Source organism: Lotus japonicus, chromosome 1, assembly GCF_012489685.1.
Source record: "Lotus japonicus ecotype B-129 chromosome 1, LjGifu_v1.2".
Taxonomy (NCBI): Eukaryota; Viridiplantae; Streptophyta; class Magnoliopsida; order Fabales; family Fabaceae; genus Lotus; species Lotus japonicus.
The window spans coordinates 67,172,607-67,181,766 of NC_080041.1; the positions used below are offsets into that span (position 1 = coordinate 67,172,607).

At 33.2% G+C, this 9,160-nt stretch overlaps 1 long non-coding RNA gene across 6 annotated transcripts; it reads left to right on the plus strand.

Annotated features, from left to right (window-relative positions):
* The first annotated feature begins 371 nt into the window (after positions 1-371).
* On the plus strand, positions 372-6,231 carry LOC130740880 (uncharacterized). Of its 6 annotated transcripts, none has more exons than XR_009020275.1 (10): positions 374-1,042; positions 1,136-1,267; positions 1,521-1,609; positions 1,797-1,857; positions 2,039-2,106; positions 2,424-2,507; positions 2,839-2,886; positions 3,630-3,725; positions 5,347-5,508; positions 5,788-6,231. It is a non-coding gene; the product is annotated as an uncharacterized LOC130740880 (long non-coding RNA). The 6 variants fall into 6 exon arrangements; XR_009020276.1 differs by having other exon boundaries at positions 5,392-5,508; XR_009020280.1 differs by lacking the exon at positions 5,347-5,508 and having other exon boundaries at positions 372-1,042; positions 1,508-1,609.
* Positions 6,232-9,160: the final 2,929 nt, after the last annotated feature.

The window sequence follows — 9,160 nt, forward strand, 5'->3', positions numbered from 1 at the left end:
TTAGTGATTGTCAAGGGTCAAAACTTGTCATCTTTTAGGTTCTCTTTTATATACTATTTAGATTGAAAAAAAAACACAGAAATACAATTCATTTCCAATTATAAAAATGTGAAAAGAGAAAAGTGGTTTAAACTCCGGCCAACTTTACACATTAGAAAAAAGACTTGGCAAAACATCAGGACAATGACAGAAGTTCGTTGCTTACTTTTAATAACTACAAAGCAATTAAGAAGAAATTGTGAATAAGTGAACAGGTAGAAAAAATCAAGAAGAATACTAAAAGCAATTGAGCTCAACTCACCATTATAAATTGCAGTCAAATTAGTGAGAGTCAATGTATGCTTCATATAATCCAGGACAGGACGTACACCAAGAAGTGCGTTCAAACACTAAAAGCCTAAAATTCAACTGCAAAAAGTTTCAAATAAAACACTGTAAGAACCACTGAATATGAAAAAGAATATCTATCTATAAACTCTATAAAAAAAGAGTTTTTGCAGCCTTCATGGTAAATCTGTCAATCAATATATAATTTCAAAGACTATGAAGCTTGACCATGGATATTTTCGTAAAAATGTCTTTTATTTCACTTGGATTGAATCTCAGCCATTGATTCACAATAAATTATTAGTTACGGATGAAATCTATACCGTTGAAATCCTCCAGCAATCTTGATCTCCTTGGCTGTTTGCGTTTCTCAATTTTCATCCGTTTTCATTCTAGGAGAAATGTTTCTCTCTCTTGAACGTTTGAGTTTCTCCCTGTGCTCCGTTTCAGGCTCTTTTCCTTCCCCTTCCCATTCGAGGATATTCCAAAACGCTATAAGTCTACAACGTCAAAGAGAGAAATCGAGAGAGAGAGAGGGGATGAGATTGGAGGCGACGTGGAAGACTCGGAGGAGGTTCGTAGGTTGTGGTGTTGCTGCGGCGCATTACCCTGCCTCGCGTTCAGTTCGGTTGCACGCACCATGTTTGTCGTCGCCCATTAAGGAATAAATCGGTATCGATGTGAAGTGTTAACATCACATAAAATTGATCCTGAGGTAAATGATATGATAAGTGCTCTCTCCATAGGGTTTTGATTGCAGTCTAAAGGGAAACCCCATATCTAATTGGAATTGGATGCGTTTTTGCAGTGTGTGTGCAGCAATAGTTTTAGTCTGCAAGAACAGAGAAAGGGTTTCAGATCGACGAGAGGGTTTAACATGGACCTGCATCGCCATTGACACTTTGTATACCCTGATGTTGTGATTTTGTTCATTCGGCGAGTAAGATCATGTTTTGCTTATTTGTGTTGTCATTGCGTTTTGGTGTTTTAAATTTTGTGCCATAAAACCTAATGGATGCGGCATTTTCTCCTCTGGAATCAGTTGATTGCCTCAAGGAGTCCATTGTGCGTCGTTTTGTCTACTTTTGGATTCATTATCTATTAGTTTTATTTTTAGTTATGTTTTTTTGTCTATTTCTTGCATACACTAATTTTGTCATGTTCCTTTCCTAAAATTCAGTTTGATGTTACAGATAACTACTATGGAATTGCTCAAACAGTATAACCAGTTCAGACAAGAGAAAAAAAAAAGGAGAGCAAGAAGAACAAGTAAGGTTTGCAGGTATCTCATATCCTCTCTCAAGATTGTTGACTGTGTAGGTTCTGATATTTAATCTTTTCAAAGGAGCACCAACATGGCTTTTGAAAGTCCTCCGGTTTTTCTCATTTCTAAAGCTACTAAATGCCTTGAGCTTTGAATTATCTAATTGTATATCTATTGAACTCTGAATTAGAACTACCTTTTGTAGGTTCAAGATATCGGTGAGGGGAAGGAGTTATGGCGCACTTGGTAGAAAAGCTTTCGCGAAAGTAAGTGCTTCTTGCTGTTTGTGATACCATATGTTGAAAGCCCTTTGTAGTTTCTATTTTCATTCTTTGCTTTTAATACCATATCTAGCAAGTTAGTTCATGATAATATTAACATGTGAGCAACATATAGTGGTAATAATAATGTCAAATTCATTATTTTTTTTCTAACAATTTCTTTCAGGGAGGAGGTTTCAGTGTTGTTACCACTTGCTATTTAACCTCTTCCAGCATTGATTGCCATTTTGAACTGTAAGTTTATTTCTCTTCTGTTGTTGTTTGTTTGTTTTTTATTTGCTTTGCTCTTTCTCTAGCTGGGTAGCTGTTGTTTTTTATTAATTCTCTATGTTGCACTCGCATGTTGTTATTTCTACTAAATCAGGTTAAAGATAACATCTCTATGCCTATTTTGTTATTTCTACTAAATCAGGTTAAAGATAACATCTCTAGATGGATCATTTTGACCTTTTCGTTTAGCCATTTGCAACTATAATTTGTTTCTCTTTTGCTGCTACTGTAACATTTTTATTCCTATCTCAAGGCTATGCTTCTATATTGTGATGTCACAGATACTTATCTTGAAGCATAGAGGTGAGAAAATATATATGGGGCCTTTAGGATGGCAGTGTTCTCATCTGATCAATTACTTGGAGGTCAGCAGCACTATCTCTAATTACTGAATTGGTACTAAATACTTTCTATATCAATCAGTTTTTACATCAAAGTAAGATGTGCATGGTCTAGGGAATTAATGGAGTGCCAAAACTTAAGAATGATTATGATCCTGCCACTTGGATGTTGGAGGTTACTTTACAAGCACAAGAAGCAGCTCTTGGAGTTAACTTTGATGAAATATACACAAGTATCTCATATCCATGTCATTGGAAATCCATAATGGAAAACATGATTCAGATGTTTGGAAGCAAACACTGCTCTTTAAGCAAACACTACTCCTCACATGTTACTTTAATGTTGTATTTGCAGGTGATGGAATTTCTCAAGTCCCTTGAGGTATGACAGTCACTTTAGAAGGTAATTTTACTGCTGCATTTACTCTGACACACTATAAGAACCAATTGGTCACAAACTCAATGTTTTAATCGGACTCACAAAGATATCATATAAATAAGTTATATTAAAGGAGATGACTGTCTTCTCAAAAATATAGACATTAGTCACAGTATAACAGACTCAATTTTGATTTGGTTAGTACTGATATCAAATTAGTTGTGACAAGTTCTGAGAGAACCGAATATAGGTTATGGGATCTTAGTATCTTCAGCACCAAAGGAAAACAACACAATTTACTCTCTATAATATATAAAGGAGCAGTTTTGGAAGCTGGGAGTGCAAAACAGTAATTCTTTAAAAAATAGCTGATCTGAGGATGTAGAGTGACCACATAGAGAAAAGGAGACTGACAGCTATAGAGATGGGGAGAAGGACGAGGGGAAAGATAAAACTAGAGAGAAGGAAAAGGAGATAAATCGATTAAAAGAAAGGCCAAGAGATAGAGTAAGTAGATAGACCCATGAGAAAGATCATAAATTGAGTAATGTTGATAAGTAGACTACCACTTTACCATAAATAAAGGATTTCACCTTCTTTTGCAAGGTTCTACCAGTACTATTTCCTTTGTTGTGGAAGGGACGCAAATATCTTATTGTATCAGGGATGTTCAAGGCAGAGAGAAGATCTTATATTGTTATTTATGATTTAGGGATTAATTATGACAGAATGGCTAGATAACTAAATGTTGATCGTTTTTTATGCAGGGGTGGAAAATCAGAAGACCAGATTCCAATGGCTTGCCAGGGTGCTGTAGCAATTTTGATTATGTTTGATCTAACAAGTTGATGCACATTAAACAGGTACCTTCTTTATCATGGTACATTTAAATTAATTTAAGATATGTAGCTTTTTAGGAGCAAATTGCTAATCACAGAAGAACTTACCACCATTTTAATTTTGGAATTTGTGTTTAGGTTGGTGATAAAGAAGTAAGATCATTGCTTTGATCTATTTTTTATCCTGATATATATATATAAGTTTTTTTTATTGCTTAAAATTTTAACTTAAAGTATCTGGTGGATTGTATGATGAATTTCTTGCATTTCTGTCCAAGTTCTTGCAGTTTAGTTTGGTCAAGTTCATAACTGTAACCACCTTTATTTGGAAAAAATTGGTAGAAATTGCTGGTGTCTTTTGTGAATCATGGGTATTCTTTCAGAGTTTAGAGTTTCTTTTAAACTAAGAACTAGATATTTGCCAAAACATCCCTAAAGAATCACCGATTCATTATCAGCTAAAAAGTAAAATGACATGTTCCGTTTTGATTCTAAAATGAGGTCTGTCAACGTCGTCAAGTGAAAACAGGTTATTTCTATTACCTTTTTTTCATTTTTCCTACTTTTCTGAAGTTCTCAAATAAGAACATGAAGACAGTGACGTTTGTGAAAGTAATCCAAGCTTCCTTTACTATTTCCCCCCTTCTTTTTGGTAATTCCAATTCTCTTAAGCTCCGTTTATGCATTCTGCTATTTTCCTATATTGGTTGAAAACTTGAAATGCATAGTTTTAAATGAAAGGAGTTCCTTTCTTTCAATAGAAAATGTTTGTAGCATATGTTGAGGTTTAGATCACAAAGAATATGAACTAAAAAACTATAATGGTAACACAGGTTGAGCTATAACTATTTGATGACTATCAGAACATATTCTATTGAATAAGAATTTGGAAGAAATAGCTACAGGGATACCAGAGAATTTATAAAAGCATTTCATGATTAGCTTTGTCTTGAGTAAGTGATAGCTTACGTTTCTTTCTAGACCAAATGATGATTATTAAGGGAATGTGAATGACTTCATTTTTGTCTATGTGGTTGTTGAGATAATGTTCCACACTATTTAGCACCAATTACTTCGCGTAGGCTGTTAGAAATGTTGATAGAGAATGATACCTGAACTACTTCTCACACCAGGTTGAAAGTAGAAGAAAGATTTTGTTGTTTTCTTAGCCAAAACCTGTTCAGTAATTTATTCACCAAAAGAACTTTGCTATGTAATACTCTGCATCATCTTGCAGTACAGCCATTGAAACCATGTTTTTAAACCAAAACTTATTGCATAGTTTTTCAATATACAGCCAGAGAGTACAATTGGTTGTTCACTTCAGAAGTTCTTTTTCCTCTTTAAAATCTTATTTAATATGTGAACCCATCTTCCATGTTTCTGAGGCTTCTTTGGAACATAATATAGTTGGAGACAATTTATACTTTAGAAACATATTTTATTCATGTTAAGTTCAGTGGATCCAGACTCAAACTTAATCCACAAAGTGATTCTTCTTTAGGAGTTCTTATTCCCATTTTAACTCTTACCAAAACCATAACCTATACTCATTTGGAAATCTTAATCTTAATATTCTACAATTGAGAGATATTTACCGCCACTACTGCACCCTGAATGATGTCCATACATTTCCCTTCTATAGGTGTTACTAATAGAAGCTTGGTCACTAATTGGAGTGGTTCTTTAGGTGCCTTTGCAGCAAATGGAGCTGCTAAAGTAGCTTCTTAGGATCATTTGGTTGGAAAGGTGTCCTGAAGATAACCACTTTTATGAAGATATTGTAACTGATTATAATCCTGCCAAGGTATTTTTATTGTATGCAAATAATCTAAAAGTATATTAAGTTCTTTGAATATTTCTACCTAACATTTGGCAAGGACGACATGAATTCAACAAATGAAATATGGGAGTGGGTGAATCTTAACACATGGAAGTCGATAATAAAGAAACGTCAGTAATATTTTGCTGATGTTTTGAAACCTGATGTCTAACATAAAAATGCATTCCCTCTTTATTTACCTCTTTGTAATGTATTTTAAATCTAATATCATTTGTAATGTTATTATGTCCATGCATTGTGTAGATAAATTCAAACATGGGACAACAAGGAACCTCGAAAAATTCAACACAAAGGTCAAATGATGGTGAAGCAGCTTTGGTTTTAATTTATGCCCATGTATTGTGTAATTTGAGGAACAACCTTATGAAATCCTCCTTTGGGAAAAGTTTGTTTCCTTAGCATTTTTTATCCATGCATTGTGTAGATAAATTCAAACATGGGACAACAAGGAACCTCGAAAAATTCAACACAAAGGTCAAATGATGGTGAAGCAGCTTTGGTTTTAATTTATGCCCATGTATTGTGTAATTTGAGGAACAACCTTATGAAATCCTCCTTTGGGAAAAGTTTGTTTCCTTAGCATTTTTTAGGTTGGTTATCATTTAGTTTTTGAATTTTTGAAATGGTGTTGATACTACTATAAATATGGTATTTTTAGTCCACAATATACTTTGTGTTTTGGCTGTCCTTTTGTGATTTTAATAGTTGTTTTTCAATCGAAGCATAGTAAATTGAAATTTTAATACTTTGGAAAGGGAAGCTGTGAAAGAATCTCTCCCCTAGAAATTGAGCATGTCATTGGAAACATCTCTCATTGAGCATATCCCTGTCTTGATTCTCTAAGATATATCAGTTGTGAAAGAATTTCTCCCCTGAAATTCGAGCATGTCTCTGAAAACGTCTCTCATTTTACTTTTGTGAGCTTAAAGAAGTTGTCAGTGATTAAATTTTGAAATTGTATTACTTCATGTGACTAAACTGCTTTATTTCTAATGCATCCATCTTTTTTATGTGGATCTCTCTTAATTTATGCATCAAAATTTGAATTTCAGATAGGTCACTTGAGATTTATGAAGCCTTCTATCAACAACTTAGATTTGAAAAAAAATGAATGCCCTTAAAATTCACCTCATACCATGGGGAAGACAAGTTTCATCCTTGCTTTTATCTGCTTAGCTTCTTTGTTCTTAAATGCTGCAATTACCTTTGTTAGATACAAGATGACTGGTCAGGGCAGAGAAAAAGTAAAATAGTTTGCAAAAGAAGACAGTTCTCACTCCTTTGAAGAACCCAACATGGCTTTGAGCTTTTTAGTAATGAGATCAATAAGTAGGATTGGTGTTAATGATGATAAATAATAAAATTAACAACATCATGTTTATTTGTCATCTACATATTTTCCAGTGTTAGTCATGTTAAGTGATCGCCATAAGGTGGTCAACACTATGTAAGAGTGCTGGGCCGCGAGTTTCAAGGCCCAACCAACTCAATTAACTTAGGAATTAGGGTTTAGAATTTTTCCTGTACAATCCCTATAAAAGGGATTTTTCACTTCAATGTAATGGGCTTTTATCATTGATCTAAAAACGGCTTCACCTTCATCTACTAGGGTTTGGGGCCTATACCCGTTTGGAATGTTCATTCCAAAACTTAAATTTTTTTTATCTTTTAATACTTAAATTATCTTTTAATAAATATAACAAAAAGAATACAAAAATTTACGCGATAAAAAATATGAAGATCCCCCGTACATCGCACGGGTCAAAGGACTAGTTGGGTAAAGAAATCAGAAGATTTACCTATATATTTTACGCTTAGAGTACTTATATCTCCTCATGGGTGCCATCATCAAACTAACCAAGAGATGATAACACTCCAAAATTCAAAATTCAAGTCAATTAAAACCAAAAGTTGTTGACACACAAACGATGAAATGTCATTTTTTGTAGCATGCACTGGTTACCATCACACGGGAATAACAATTCATGATCGCATGAAAAGTACTGCAGGTGAATCAAAATTCAAAGATAAGTTGATGGAGAAAATCTATAAGATGGAAGAGGATAATACTTGAGTGAGCCACTTACATAGAATATATATATATATATATATATATATATATATAGTATCATGTAAAATTGCAAGTTTTAAGATTTAAATGGCTTGATTCCACCTAAATGTATTTAATGTCACGTGTCATTGGGCAAAATGCAACATTAAGAATACAATAAAATTTGTGCATAGCCACATCGAATGACCAAAACAGGTGGCCAATAAATTTTTGTTAATATGCACTATAAATTTCTATAAAAACATATTATTTTTGCATTTAATTAATATTCTAGCAGATTATTTCACTTTTTTTTAACTGGTCAGATAGAGAGGCAATGTTTTTGCAATTGTTTTTAAACAATAGGAAATTGGAAGATAAGAAGGTAGTCAAAGGATAGGTACGTTAATAGAGAAAAAAAAAACAGAAAGGATTTTATGAGGTTTAAAAGAGCACTCACAATGCTTAATTATGATTGACTAATTGATTGGTGGTATTTATCATAGAATACATGTTTAAGTTAAAACACAATAGTTAGTAATTTCCGATTGGCTAGGTTAGTGGTGACATTAAATATTGTGATCAGATTTTTTAAATGGTTTAAGTTGTTTAATAGTGATTGGCTTAGAAATAGGTAGTGGATAATTAATGTGAATGAATAATGAATGTTAGTCAAATATAAGGTTAAAAATATTTCAAAAATAAAATAAATTATAGGTGCTATTACATGGCTACCCTTACATAAAAAAACAATTAGCAAAGATGCCACTCCCAAATTTCCTAAAGTAGTAATACTAATTTCTTTTTGATTTTTTTTAATCCTAGAAAAATAGTTGAAACATCTCCCAATAGATGCAAGTGTCAAAACTTGTCATCTTTTAGGTTCTCTTTTATATTCTATTTAGATATAGATTTCTCAGGATGATTGTATGTTTCCACAATATAATAGATTATTAGCGTTTTTTTTTAAATGCTATTGATAAATATATTTTTGAAAGTAATGCTATTGATAAATATAAATATTAAACCAAAGGCATGGAGGACATCAAATCAACATTTACGAACGGCATAAGGTCCGGTAGAATATCCTCAACCCAAACACATACACATTGGTAAAAAAAAACAGCATTATAAGTTCAACAGTTTGCGATACAATTACCAGTACGACGAACAAAAGACAACTTAGGAACGCTCACCATGAGGCTTTTGATTTTTCATTTGGATCAACTCCATGTGTAAGAATGCAAATATTCACAAGGTCCATGCATTCAGAAGGAAGCCCAGTTTTGCAGAACATAAATGACTGATGATAGTGAAAACTAGGGCATAAAGCCATAATAGACTATGTAATTCCTTTGCAAAGTAATTGATAGATATCAAGGGGTGAAAATTGTTTGCTTTGGAATATTTTTTTAAACCTTTTTTGTCCAAGAGACCACAGATGAAAGAAATGTTTTTAGCCATAAATGTTTTCCCTTGTAGGTGTAGCATTGTCATTCCATACTGCCATGGTCTCCACGTCTCTGCATGTGTTTTCTACCCTTTACTTGCCATGAAATAAACAGG